This window comes from Mauremys reevesii, linkage group 7 (assembly GCF_016161935.1).
Source record: "Mauremys reevesii isolate NIE-2019 linkage group 7, ASM1616193v1, whole genome shotgun sequence".
NCBI lineage: Eukaryota > Metazoa > Chordata > Testudines > Geoemydidae > Mauremys > Mauremys reevesii.
The window spans coordinates 32,556,510-32,571,676 of NC_052629.1; the positions used below are offsets into that span (position 1 = coordinate 32,556,510).

Sequence of the window (15,167 nt, forward strand, 5' to 3'; positions counted from 1 at the left end):
GTCTAGCAGGAGCAAAAACACAATAGCAGCAGTGGGGCCATGTGACACCTCTGATTATTGGGCAAAACTGTCACCATCATTAATTCCAACAGTTTGTTCTCTAACCTAAGTAGAGAGCCAATAGTTAAAGACGACATCATAGAGGTGTGATCTTCTCCGAATTACAAAACCCTCCCATACCAGACACTCAGGAAACAGCTCTTGTTGATATGATACTCGGTGATGTCTAAGAAATATCTTCCATTTGGGTAGAAAAGCATAGGAAACTGTATTAAGGCCCAATTCCATATTTTAAAGAAACGTCTGGGTGAATACAGTAGGTCCCACTCACTCTAGTGAGCCTGAGTAATCCTGTTTGTTGAGATATTTAAAAAAAAAATCTAAAATCTTTAATCTGAAGTATCTTGTATATGCTTCTATTATCCCACTCTCCCACAAGTGCCTTCTCACCCCTCATGCATGAACACCCTCCACAAACTAATCCATAACACCACTGCTGTGTCCTCCTCAAGTTCCATAGGCATCTGTTGTGATGACTAGGGAACACTGATGTCTGATAATGGTTAGGAAGGTGGGGAGCTGGGACAACTATTAAAAACAACCTCCACAGCACCTTTGTACCTACAAATTACACACCCAGCTAGTCTATGAAAGACCTGGTGGTATTACTGTTGCCTCTCCTAATCCCAGTTTGTCTATCACACTCATTTGTTTAGACTGAAAAGTATTTGGGGTAGGGACTGCCTTTTCCTATATATTTGTAAAATACCAACCTCAGGTTGGGGTCTCAAGACACTACTGTAATATAAATAATAATTACAAGCAAAAAAAGTTAAAAGAATTCAATCCTCTGTGTGTGTATGCACGATACAGCCTTTAATGACATCACCATATAATATTTTTCCAGTACCTATCCATTCAGTTAATGGGTGGTTATTCAATTTTTTTTTAGTTTCCTCATTCAGTGTGTGGCCTCGGGCCTTATTTACAGCACACAATCCAAACCCTGCACTAAATACTAAAATTAAACTTTCTCCTCACCATTTCTATGTTGCTGGTCGCTATAACATCCGAGGGCTTCACAAACATCAATGAATTTATCTTCAGAACATACTGTGAAATTAGGTGATATTATTATCCCAATTTTACAGATGTGGGAACTGAGGCACACACAGATTAAACTCAAAATTGTTAACAGGGTCCTCCAATTTTGGGTACCTACTTGAAATACCCAGGTCCAATTTTTTAGGGTACTTGGCACATTATAGCCAGGGGCGGCTCTAGGAATTGCGCCGCCCCAAGCAGGGCGGCATGCCGCGGGGGGCGCTCTGGCGGTCACTGGTCCCGCGGCTCCGGTGGACCTCCTGCAGACGTGCCTGCGGGAGGTCCACCAGAGCTGCGGGACCAGCGGACCCTCCGCAGGCATGCCTGCGGGAGGTTCACCAGAGCTGCCTTCCGCCCTCCCGCGGCACGCCGCCCCAAGCACACGCTTGGCACGCTGGGGTCTGGAGCCGGCCCTGATTATAGCACTCTTTATGTTCGAAATACAGCTCCATTTGGCTTCAGTGGCAGCTATGAGTCCTTATCACTTCTACAAACCTGGCTATAAGTGTCTCATGTTGGGCACCCACAAAACAGGAATATAGAGTTAGTGGCCAACTCAACATTTTGTTTAACATGACTTGCCCACCATCCCATAGTACTTCTTTGGCAGAGGCAGGAACAGGCTCTGGGGTGGGGCCAGGGATGAGAGGTTTGGGGTACAGGAGGGGGCTCTGTGCTGGGGCCAAGGGGTTCAGAGTGCAGGAGAACTCAGGGCTGGGACAAGATATTGGGGTGCAGGAAGGGGTTTGGCTCTGGGGTGGGGCCAGGGATGAGGGGTTTGGAATGCAGAATGGGGCTCCAAGATGGAGCAGGAAGTTGGGGTGCAGGAGGGAGTGGAACAGGGGGTTGAGGTGCAGGAGAGGACTCAGGGCTGGGGGTTGGGGTGCGGGAGGGGGTTCAGGGCAGAGTTGCTAACTTTCATGCAGTAAATAAGCACCCCAACTTTCACAATAAGCCAAAAATCAAGCTAATACCATTTCAAAACAAGGCTCAAAGGACAAATCCTTAAGAACCCCAACACTCTGTGTGATTAGATCCCCACAGCGTTCAGTCTGGGACTGTGGTGGGTCTGCTGTACACCCCTGACTCTCTCCGCCCCTTGTCCCCGCTTGCCCCTGCTTGCTGGGAGCCGATCAAAAAAAAAAAAAAAAAAAAAAGAAGCAACAAGCTACAGCCAGCCAAAAACTAGCCAACAAACAACTCACAAGCCAATTAAGCCAAAAACAAGCGCAATTTCTGCTTTTTTTTTTTCAAGGGTTTGGCATGTCTGGTTTGAGGTGCAGGCTCCAGCCAGGCAGCGCTTACCTCGGGCAGCTCCTGAAAGCGGCCAGTCTGGCTCCTCGGCTCAGGAGCAGCCAGGTGGCTCCGCACGCTGCCCCTCCTTGCAGGCACCATCCCTGCACGCAGAGACCCTCTGGCCGCCCTTGCACCTAGGAGCCAGACTGGCCACTTCCAGGAGCCGCATGGAGCCAGGGCAAGTAGGGAATGGACTTTTAGTGGCCTATTAAAATCTCCCAGATTGCTTTCAATAGTCACCGGGAGATTGATGCCAATTCCGGTAGACTCCTGGCCAGTCCAGGAGTATTGGCAACCCTATCTTTGGGAGATAGTAAGGATTGATTCTTCAGATTACCTCATCTTTGAGGGAACATTAAGAAGTGAGGCTCTGTACAAGTAAGAGTTTGATTCCCCTTACGGAGCTATATTAGAGGCTCAAAAAGACTTTGGCAAACACTTAAAATACGATAGAAAACCCCCACTAATTTACTATTGAGTCTTCATGCAAAGAATAGTAAATCAGTATGACTGCAGAGGTTTCAAAGCTAATAGGCTCTTATGATTCTAACCTATAAACAGACATTTCTTAAATACCAGAAGATTATTCTGATAGTGGGACTGTAATACATTTGTTCAATTAAAAGAAATGTATGTTTACAAAAAAGTGTTTAATGTAACTGAACATTCAGATCAGAATTCAAGTCATATTGTTCACTGGAGATACAGATAGGTCTAATGTTGCAGACAAACAATGGCTAAATCATAATCTATTTGTTAGGGATGAGGATTCTCATTAATAGCAGCATAATGGTCTAACATAGTGTTCTGATTTCCTTAGAATATGGATCACTTTGAGTACACAGTTCTCCTTTTCCTGTTGTCCACGACAGGGTATAGAAACACTAGTTAACAGGGTGGTGGTTTATCTATAAAAACATATACATCTTTCTTTTTAATGTATCCTCCCACAACTTCAGCTGCGGAGGGTGTCCACCAATTTCTGCCACTTATTTCGCTTTTGCCCTGGTCTCTTCAGGCTCCTGAGTGTCATGTTGATGGATTTGGCTTCTTTCGCTATTGTTCTGTGTAATGTTTCTCTAGGTCACCCTCTTTTGCTCTTCTGTAATATTTGTGATTAGAATGGCCACAAAGGTAATCTTGCCAATGAAGAACATCAAGTTCTGCAGCTAATGAAAGACATGATCAATTTCCCATATGCCTCATACACAACTACAGGAAAATGTGCTTGTCACACCAGAACTCAAGAAAAATTAGACTCACCCCAGCAGAACACCACCAAAAATGAATCACTATGTATCATCAGTGAAATTATCACACTTCAGAGAGGGGCGGTATCACATATGTGACAGTTTAGGGAATCTGTCTGTGTAAAACTTATGTATTCTAGTTGATTTTATTAACACTATATATATAAACTGACCCTCAGTGTGTACTGAATCAGCCATTTGCTAGCAAAGACTGGTCATGTATCTCACAAACCCTGTCTGGAAGCTGCTTCAGGACAATCAAGAAGTCATTAACACTGAACGCCTCTACCTTGATAGAACAATCATTACTCTAAAGCAGGGGTAGTCCATTTTTTTGGTCAAGGTCCAAATTTCTTAAGCAAGGTCCAAATTTCTTGAGCCCCTAAGGTCTAGTCAAGGTCCAGACTCCAGAGAAAATAATAATAATAATAAAATAACAATAATGATAATAACTAAATAAAAAGATTTTGAGGTCAGTTCAAAAGCATCTGGTGGTCTGGATTTGGCCCCTGGTTCGCCTATTAACTACTCCTACTCTAAAGAGTGTGTGGCCAGGCTAAAGGAAGCTGGTTCTCCCAGGCTGCCTGAAGGGGGAACAGTTGGAGCAATAAACAATCCTGAGTAAGAAAGAAACTGTCACAGGGTTCTAACTGCATGCAAAATTCACCGTGGTTTGAATGAACAAAGCCAACTCAGATTTTATTTCTTTTTTCTTTTTCTTTTTCTTTTTTTTAAAAACCAGAACAGATTCAAAAGGAAGGCACCATCAGTGTGAAAGGAAACTTACTCTTGAAATTTTGAGCAAAGCCAGATATTATAAAAAAGTCCCACTGAAACCAATAAAGAATTGCTAAAATCCAGCCGCTCTCTGAATTCAACGGAAAATCTCTTGTGAAACCAATGGAAAATTGTGGATCATATTCAGTGTTGTAACAAATACAAATGATGATCCAATTTTTCAAAAGATCATACACAGAAAAGTGCACACATCAGTAGGAGATTTCAAATGCACACACACATAGGACATCAGGCATTGAACTTGTGTACGTGCATGTTATTTCAAATGCATGTGCATGCATTCACTGGTCACTGCAAACACACACTTGAAAATTTGAGCACATGTGGGAAGAGGGGAGAAAGTTCATCTAAAGCTCACTGAAACAAAAAGTTAAGATTAAAAAACAATCAAAACTATAGGTCTGATCTTGCAAGCCTGCAGAATCAGTTCTTAAGCAAGGAAACTACAAATTAAGCAATATCTAGTCAGGTTACTCTTTATTTTATTAAAATATAACATGCCTATTGCCATTCAACTACCATAGGTGCTTGTTTACATAATTAAAGGACATAAATTCCATAAAATCATGAAAACAAGGAACATTCCTAACTTTCACAGAAATGTAGGCTGGAAGGGACCTCGAAGTCATCAAGTGCAGCCCCCTGCAATGTGGCAGGACAAAGTAAACCTAGACTATCCCTCAGAGATGTTTGTCTTACCTTAGATAGTGATGGGGATTCCACAACTTCCCTGGGAAGCCTATTCCAGATCTTAACTACCCATATAATGAGAAAGTTTTTCCTAACATCTAACCTAAGGCCTTGGCTACACTGGCGCTTTACAGCGCTGCAACTTTCTCACTCGGGTGTGAAAAAACACACCTCTGAGCGCAGCAAGTTACAGCGCTATAAAGCAACAGTGTAAACAGTGCCCCAGCGCTGGGAGCGCGGCTGTGACCACACTCGCACTTCAAAGCAGGGCCGCCCAGAGGGAGGGGCAAGAGGGGCAATTTGCCCCAGGCCCCGAGCCCCACAGGGGCCCCCACCAGAGTTTTTCGGGGCCCCTGGAGCAGGGTCCCTCACTCACTCCGGGGGGCCCGGAAAACTCTTGCGGGGCCAGGCGCAGGAGCTTCTTCAGCTCCCGGTCTTCGCCAGCGGGGGGTCCTTCCGCTCCGGGGAGGAAGGACCCCCCGCTGGCGAATTACCGAAGACAGAGCGGGACCCGCCGCCGAGTTCAGCTCGGTCTTCGGCGGTAATTCGGCGGTGGGGGGCCGTTCTCTTCCGGGACCCGCCGCCGAAGTGCCCCGAAGACCCACGGCGGGGGCCCCCCTCCGCCGAATTACCGCCGAAGACCGGGCTGCACTTCGGCGGCGGGTCCGGCTTCGGCGGTAATTCGGCGGCGGGGGGGCCCCCGCTGCGGGTCTTCGGGGCACTTCGGCGGCGGGACCCGGAACAGAAGGGCCCCCCGCCGCCGAAGACCCCGGGCCCCCGGAATCCTCTGGGCGGCCCTGCTTCAAAGCGCTGCCGTGGGAGTGCTCCCGCGGCAGCGCTGTACAGCTGCAAGTGTAGCCGTACCCTAAGTCTCCCAGGCTGCAAATTAAGCCCATTACAACTTGTCCTATCTTCAGTGGACATGGAGAACAATTAATTGATCCAACTGTTCCTTCATTGTGACTAGATACCCAAGAGTTGATCCTTAGCTGTGAAGAATAGCTTTGGTTTTCTGGCATTGAACCAGAGCCTGGATGGTATTCTGATACCGTTTTTCCTCTCTGGTGAATAAAGTTATTACACTTGCATTAACTAGTAGTGATGTTTCTGTAAGGGACTCCTGGGACTCAATCTCTTCTCTCATTTCCAATAAATCAACTACTCATCCTTAACACCACCACTATCCCCACTGGATAAAGAAACAGAACTCATCTCATCTGGCTGTCTGATCATTGGCTAACTGGCACTGAAATGACACCTGAACAGTATTACATTTTATTTTTACGGTAGCAGTCATTTTAGATACTCACTACTGCTTGGGAAATTCCAGTTCTTAATAAAGTCTTGATCCTGACCGAGGCTACTAAGCCCTACCACAATATCAAATAATATTAATAAATATAATTAATTACATACATGTGACTTCCAACTGCGGGTATTATGCATATACGCGAATAGACCAATGGTTCTCAAACTCTGACCTATGGACCACCAGAATTTTCCATGGAATTTTTGCTCATGGTCAGCAGAATACTGGGATAAAATATTTGTAACATCCTAGTTTCATTTCTTATACAAGTCCAAGTTCCACAGCCCTTACTCACATGAATGGTCCCACTGGGAACAGAATTGAGTCCAACATGCTATTCCCACAAGTCAACAAAATATAAATGTATTTGATATGGGTATGATATCACACACCCATATTAATTGTATTGATTGAATGTGTATTGAAACCAACTTGCTTCTTTTCTACATGGAATGCTAAGACTTTTTTTTTTTTAGAAATCTTTTATATTAAAAATAATGGATACAAGAATACACCATCTTAAAATTCTAAAGAGAAATCACTTATGTTCTGCTTAACGATATCACCAGAAACCCTCAATGGCTTTATATCTTTGTATAAGATAAGCGACAAAGAGCTTATGCTCCAATATGTCTGTTAGTCTCTAAGGTGCCACAGGACTCTGTCGCTTTTTACAGATCCAGACTAACACAGCTACGCCTCTGATACTTTGTATGAGATAGTTGCTCATCTATATGTTCATACACCAAGTTGTTCACTTTTACTGCAAAGTAAATTGGGGGGGTGGGGTGGAGAGAGGAGGTTGTTTTTTGTTACAGAACAACAGGTGCAGGGAATACATTACTCTTGAAAGACTGGAAACAAGTTACAGCCTAAAATATTCCATTAGGCAACTCTTCTAGTCCTAAAAATTGACCCAAGAATTGCAATAATTTAAAGATATATAAATGTAATATGTATCACTATATTGCAAATTCACATATTTACTATCCTCCGGAGTAGTACTAATAAAAAAATCACCCTTATAAGAATAATATGAAGATAAATTGTCTTTCTACAATATAGTAATACCACTGTATTTGGCTTTATATAGCCTTTTTTCCATAGTCAACATATCCCAAATCACTTCCCAAAGCAATGGAGTGACTGTAGACAAATGCAATTTGCTAAAAACTGTTGACTTTTTCCACTAGAAACCAAGTCCATAGCTGAACCAAATTCCAGTCTGAGAGCAGCACAGGACATTTTGTCCATAGAAACTCATTTTGTTTTTGTTTTTAACGTTCAAATTTTAATTTTCTTAGGGTTTAATTTTGCCATCAGTGACTCTTGTGCACTTGCCCTTGTAGTTGTTGGAGCTTCACAGGAGTCACCAAGGGCAAAATTTAGGCTTACTTGTTTTCATTCTTGTTATTGACTATTTGTTTAATGTTATTTGTCTCGTATAATGTGCCGGTGCTTGGGAGAACACTCTTTTATCCCTGCAGTAAAATGTTGTGGGATTTTTTTGTTTTGTTTTGAAAAGACTTGGGCAAATTCCTAAACCTATAATCATTTTTCAACATTTATATTTCAGCAGCACCTAAATGACAAACTGAAAGTTGTTGGAAAAAGCCATATGGGTGGCCAACAATTAAAAAAAAATATACCGGGGTGAATAGATTGTTGGTGTGCACTACAGAGTATAAGTGAATTAGGAAACAATACCTTTACTACTGAGGATTCAGTACTCTTTGAGAGCTGAACAACTCCCAGCAACTTCCATATACAATTTTGAAGCCCCTCTGAGAGGGGGGCATTTTTCTCCTTGAGCCTCTTCAGTAGTATCTTTTGGGCAAATAAGATTATCATTGTACTTAAGGCAAAAAGGTCACAATATAGTGGTTTGAAACAGGGACATTTCCATCCCTTTCTGTCCTTAAGATTCCTCATTGAAAAGTTCTTCATGAAAAACAAATTGCTCGACAAAGAACTAAGAAAACTGCTTGCAAGTGCAGTTCAATATATGTCTTCCAGTGCTTCTTGCAGTACATGGTGCACGAGAGGCCAGACTGGCTGAATGAATGAAGGACATTTGAAAATTCTATAGTGAATTATACTCTGTAAACACACTGGCATCAGTAAAGGGTGTCTGTCAGTGCAAATTTGACAGGAAGCTGCCAATATCTATTTGTTGGAAAGAGTGAAAGCCTCCAGTCCAGAGTGATGGAACTGAAGATAAAGAAATTTAAGAGATTAGTTAGTTCAAATTCAATTAACATTTTAAAACTAAATGATATGAACTTGCTACTGAGCTCCATTCAGTTAAAATAATTGTATAGCTTATGCAACTCCACACTAAGTCTAAGAAAGCCCATTTAAAAAAATAAATAAATAAAACTCTCTCACTTGACACTAAGCAAAATAAACCTACAGTGCAAACATGGAGCTGCAACACTCATGCAAAGACTGTGGTATCCAAACATCTTAAAGGGCTGAGGGGTTAACTTTTTTTCCTCTTTCCTATTTTCTTTCTTTAAAATAACTAGTTTGGTTCCATTTGTAATTCACACATCAACCCAGCAAAAGAACTCCAAGTTTACAAATACATACATTTAAGGTAATGGCATAAAGGAAGAAAATTATTTAGTCTCAGAAGGTGACAGAACAAGCAGCAATGTCCTAACCCTAAGAAACAAAAAGGTGTGGGCAGCTATTAGGAAAGTTCTTGGGGACTGTATGGATTTGGCAATTAGTAATGGAAAATGAGCATTTCACCTTTAAGTTACCAGATCAAATGTGAACAGGGTCAGTAGTCACTATAAATTGTTACCATATGAGGGCCATTCAGTGTTTTACACATAAAAAGAGGTGGTGGCAGCAATAGTTCAGTCCCTACTTGACAAGTGAGAATATATATCCTTCATATCACAAAACCACCACAAAGGTACCTTTATAGCCAGTTTTCACAGAGAGAACAAAGAATGGAGATTGAAACACCACTCCTCCCCATACATGCACTTAAAAGTTGTCTTGCCACATGATTGAGGTTGCTGCCTGTGCTATACCCCTTTTGTTGATAAAGGGCTTCAGTCTCAAAGGCTGTCAAGCTGTCACTTTTCACGACCACTACAGTGATTGAAAAAATAGTTAAGAAAAAGTACAATAGAGGACTAGACTATCAAGGGAAATGGTCAAGGCACCAATGCCACAGAGATTCAAGAACAAGTTAGATAAGGCATTAACAGGAATGATGAAGTGAATGGAGAATGGAAGGTGGTAGATTCTGTTACACAGTGGTCTTTTCTGGCCCTACTCTTTTATATTTTGATTTATATTTGTAACTAGCAAAAGAAATTAAACCTATTTTAGATATAATTATTACTTGGCACAACATGTAGGAACTGGCCAACAAGTATCTTCATGTAAGGAGTTTGTGGACAAACAATCCACAGACTAGTGTGTGTTCTGTGGAGAATTTTTTAGGGAGATATTAACGGGAATACTGTATTTTCCTAGTTTTGCCTCCAGTAGTGTTGCTGTCTATTGCAGTAGTCTGAACTTTGCTTTGGATCACTGCATGTATCTAGCAAGGGTCTCTAAAGCAGGAACTGGGGTGAGGAAAGTGTCTTGTTAATTTTTTTCCAATTGGGTGGCTGGCTACTCATTTCTAGTTTTAGGTAGCGGGAAGAGATTTATATGAAGATGCTGCTGGTATGAACCGTCAATGGCACAGAGTCTGTGAAGCAAGTGAGAACATTTGATACCTCATAAGCAAAATGTAATACTTTAGACTTTATACTCAAAGTTTCTTTTAAGAAGATGGGGAGGGAGGGGGTTGGTTTAAGGTTTGGAATATCACCTTGTACCTTATTGAAAACTGTGCTTACATTCCCTGATACAAGACAATAAAAGCAACAAGATTCAAAGTTCATCTGACACTCTCCCTTTATCTGCTTTCTCACACCACTTTACCCCCATTGTTCTTTGGGTTCTGCTATGCAGAATATAGCAATGTGCCTACCAATCGAAAAGAGGGTGCTATGCTCTCTATCTACCTTAAACCCACCCAGAAATTTGGCACCCTGCCATTCCATCTCACTTTATTCTGTGTATTTTACAATGAAACGAAATTTACAGTCTCTCAATTTTACTTTGAATCCCATGGCATACACAGCACACAAAATAAAAAAGTGGAGCAGATAGTCCATTTATACTGCTTTACTGCTAGTTTTCTTACTTAAGTGCAGTTCCACTTTTGTGCCAAATAGTACCCAAATAGAATATGGATTTTCCTCTTTTTGTCTGTTGACGTTTTAAAGAAAATTAAATGAAAGAACATTAATGCAGTGTTAATGTTGGTAATTTAAACATATCAAACTAAATTTTCCACATCTGTGTTATCGTGGCCATATTGCACTCCTATTTCTGATGACTATTTTATTCATTAAAATATACCTCCTGTTGTTTAGTGTGTCCAATATTGCTGAGCTACCACCGCTATGCAGACTAACCCTTGTTAACTCCTGAACTTCCTGATTTGAGTGTTAAAATGATTAGAGTGGAACACTGAATTAATCTAGTCTTTTTGCATCCAACAGCTACACTATCTTTTGATATAGAATTCTTATTTATGAAGTGCCAATGCGTTCACCTCTGTATGGACACAGAAGATGGCATGCCCCCTCTCCTCGAACAGTAATGTAGGAGAAGCTAACAGCAACCCTGTCCATGAACATGTTTGCTTTCCTGCCCTCTTCTGGAGAAGAGCTGCAGGGATGGAGCTCAGCCCAGTAGAGATAAGTAGGGCCCTACCAAATTTACAGCCGTGAAAAACATGTCATGGACTGTGAAATCTGGTCTGTGTACTTTTACCCTATACAATGCAGATTTAATGGGGAAGACCAGCATTTTTCAAACTGGGGGGTCCCGACCCAAATGGGAGCTGCAGGGGTCAGGGGGTTGCAAGGTTATGGGGGGGGGCACGGTATTGCCAACCTTACGCATGTGCTGCCTTCAGAGCTGGGTGGCCAGAGAGTGGCAGCTGCTGGCTGAGGGCCCAGCTCTGAAGGCAGCAGCACAGAAGTAAGGGTGGCAATATGATACCATGCCATCCTTACTTCTGCACTGCTGCTGGTGGCAGTGCTGCCTTCAGAGCTAGGCTTCCAGCCAGCAGCCACCACGCTCCAGCCACCCAGCTCTGAAGAAGGCAGCACTGCTGTCAGCAGCAGCGCAGAAGTAAGGATGGCAATACTGCAACCTCCCCATGATAACATTGTGACCCCTACACAACCCCATTTTGAGTCAGGACCCCTAGAGTTACAACACCATGAAATTTGAAATTTAAAAATACCTGAAATCATGAAATTTATGATTTTTTAAATCCCATGACCATGAAATTGACCAAAATGGACCATGAATTTGGTAAGGCCATAGAGATAAAGGATGTACCATGACCAGATGAGAAAGTGGGGGGTTAAATGGAGACTATCATATGGACACAAACACACTTGACACAGTACTTATGTTTTTGGATTGCAGGTGCCTGCATGTGTACAGCACTTTCCCCTGCTATACTTGGCTGCTTCATTCTTGAATGCAGGTTGGCACCACAGGGAAGGAGAAGAATTGTAAATTTCATGTCACTGCCTTCTCCATACAAGAGACAGGAGACAGAAGTCAAGGAAAAGTGGAAGGTATGCAAATGGGATTCCAGAGAGAAGCTGTATACTAAGGACCCTGTAATAGTCTCAGTGGAGTCAATGGCCATCAACTTTAAAAGGAGCAGGATCAGACTGTAGTTTATGTAAGGGTGCCATTGTAGCACATTTATTGAGTAAATTGGCTCAACTTTCCCCCAAAATATAGAATGCTTGGAACAAACTTTTATTTTGAAATAGGTCAATTATTTTGGCCTATAACCAAAACTTTTTAAAAAACCTTTGTATTTGACAAAGAATGTCCTTGCCCTATGTATTACAGATATAACTATACAATTTCATATTTTTCCTGTTCAAATCTGATTTAAAATAGCATACTGCTTCCTGACCTGCACCCCAAATATCAATGATGAGATATTGGCAACCTTAATATCATTTAAGATAGTAAGGAAATCAAAGGGTTGGTTAGTTCATAAAGGCACAGGAGCTCTCTCACAATGAGCTCTCTTCTGACTATACCAAGAAAATAACAGTTTAGTGTTGCAAGACTTTCACAGCTCATGAACTAGCCTCAGGAAACCAGGGTGGGTTTTTGAGTGCAAAGTACATCCTATCCCCCTCCCTCTGTTTCAGAAACTGACACTGATCTTTCACTATCAACAACAATGTATTTTGTGTGTGTATGTACACGTGTGAGAGATGATTCACCAGCCTTTATTCCATAGAGATGATTCATTCAGTCATCTCCAGATCATATTAACATACTAAAAATGCTCAGTTACCAAGTTCCTAAACTTTTTTGCTCAAATATTTATTTTTTAGAAATGAGAAATATCCAGAGTAAGAGGAAGGAAATGTGCAACGAGGAAATACAAAGGGCTATATTTCATTTCCACCACAACCGTTGGAAAACACGCCCAACAGTATGTGTAAAAAGATCTCATCAGTTTTGCCTGGGGGCTCAGACAGGTGTGGCTACGTCCTTTGGGCCATGACTAGTCCCTCTATCCCCAATTATTTGGAAAAAGAAATGCACAGGAGTAGCTCTCTATTCAACAGAGAACTTCTGTCTCTCTCCTTATATAATAATCCAGCCTAATCAAAACGGAGGCCAACCACCCTGCCATGGAGCATTAACTAGAGATAATTACCCTAGAAACAGATGATCTGGACCAGAACCTATTCCTCACTAACTAGCCACCCAGGCTCTTTGCTAGGAAAATCCTTAGTGGAAGCACACGCAGCAGCCAAATGCCAACCTGCTTGTTACCCAACAGCGAATGTGCTGCTGCTGCTCTCAGTCCCCAGCAAGAAGCTACAAGCATCACAAACTGCAACAGCTTCTTCCACACACATATCAGGGTCTCCCACTCTCTCCCCCTCTCTCCAGCCAGAAATCTCAGCTCGCTCAGCCTCTGCCCGCACTGAAGCAGGCTCTCCAATTAAAGGGAAATAAAGGAGAAAGTTACTCTGTGGCTCTCTGCTCCAGGCGCTTGGAGCCCCTGCCACATCCCTCCTGCCAGCCTGCCTCGCTGCTGCTGCTCTTCCCTGCAACATGATTCAACAGCAATGTCACGTTGAGCAACTTGTTACGACACCTGCTCGCCCCCCCTTGCACCCCAGAACACGCTCCCCAGCCCCCTGCTCGGGCGTGCGGGCGGACGGGTCCCTTACCTTCCCTCAAGAGGCCCTGAGCTTGGGGGGAGCGCGGGCTGGCGGGCGGGAGGCAGGTAACGGTAGGGCGCTCCGGAGCCGGAGGGCGGGGGAGGCTGCGGGAGCCAGCCGGGGGAGAGCACGGCGGAGCGGAGGAGTTTCCCAGGCTTGTTTACGCACTGCTGCCCTGTTCCGCGCGCACCCCGCACGCTCTGATTGGACACAAAGTGGGGCACAGCCTGTCGCCGCCCGCCTGCCCTCCGAGCCACGCCGCCGCTCCCTGGCGCTGGCCCGGGCCGGTAGCGGGTGCGGAGCCCCGCAGCGGGGCCGGGGACCCACCGCCCTGCCCCAGCAGCTGCCCTCCCCGGCGCCGCAGATGCTCAGACGCCCGGCCGCTGGGGCGCCGATGAGCATGTGCACAGCGGCTGCACAGGCCCAGTAGCGCAGGGAAGCCCCAGCGAGGCGGCTGCCGCCCTTACCCGGCCGGCTGCCTGGCTGAGGCGCCCCGGGCCCGGAGCAGCACGGGGCGGGGAGGCGCACGCTTCTCGGGCGTGCAGGTGGCGGAGGAGCAGGGCGGGGAATGGGGAGCAGCCGGAGCGTGCTGGCGGCGAGGAGGGCAGATGACGAGCGACACACGAATAACCCGCCGCATTCTGAGCTGGACACTAAGGCTATGGCTACACTTGCACTTCAAAGCGCATCTACTGTGTGTGACAGTGTCAAACCCACCCTGAATATCTGCCCGTGTGCTTGGATTGCGTCCCGGTGTGCTTGGCGCGGCGCCCTATTCCAAAACCGTGGCGGGAGCGTGTAAACAATCCATGTTTCAATCTATTAATCTGTCCCCTCCAGTTAGGGGTCTTGGAATAAACCTCATCTCTCCCTCTGCTTACTCCGTAGGGAAAGCAACAGGTCGTCACTACACGCACACACTTATACAAATTGATGGAAAAGAAAGCTCTGTGACAAGTTGTGGTGCACATTACTGCTTCGGACAACCCTTGGTTCCCTTTCCCATAAAATGACATAATATCAATTTTGGATAGAATGCAACCTAAAATAGTGCTTTGGGAAACAGCTCATGCAAAAGAAATGCCACATCATTCTCCCTTATCTCCCACCAAAAGCCCCTTCAGAACTTAAACATAGAGTGGGGTTGTTTTATCATTGCTGTTGTGTTGATTGTGCCTGGCATTATGGCTGATAATTTCTAGTGTTAAAACCAAGGAAATAATGAGCTCTTCAGAGTATAATTTTAAATTACTAAATTAATAATTATTTTTTGGTTAAAGCAACTCAGATTCCTTCCCCATTCTCAAACTGCAGCAGCTTCTTCATGATGATATTTTACAGTTGCAATAAATACAGTATCCCCATATTTTGGTATTGATGTTCTACATAGGCTGTAGCTCTTCATAATGGAAGTCC

General features: G+C 43.9%; 1 protein-coding gene across 7 annotated transcripts in view; it reads right to left on the reverse strand.

Annotated features, from left to right (window-relative positions):
- The window catches only part of PCGF5 (polycomb group ring finger 5), a 100,455-nt gene extending 86,064 nt beyond the window's left edge, over positions 1-14,391 (reverse strand). The window contains exon 1 of one of the 7 annotated variants that reach the window (XM_039482269.1): positions 14,219-14,391. The gene's annotated coding sequence lies outside the window, so the exon portion shown is untranslated. Of the gene's footprint in view, positions 1-13,760; positions 14,152-14,218 lie in introns of those variants that run through there. The other 6 variants (XM_039482275.1, XM_039482272.1, XM_039482270.1 and 3 more) reach the window with 6 other exon arrangements.
- Positions 14,392-15,167: the final 776 nt, after the last annotated feature.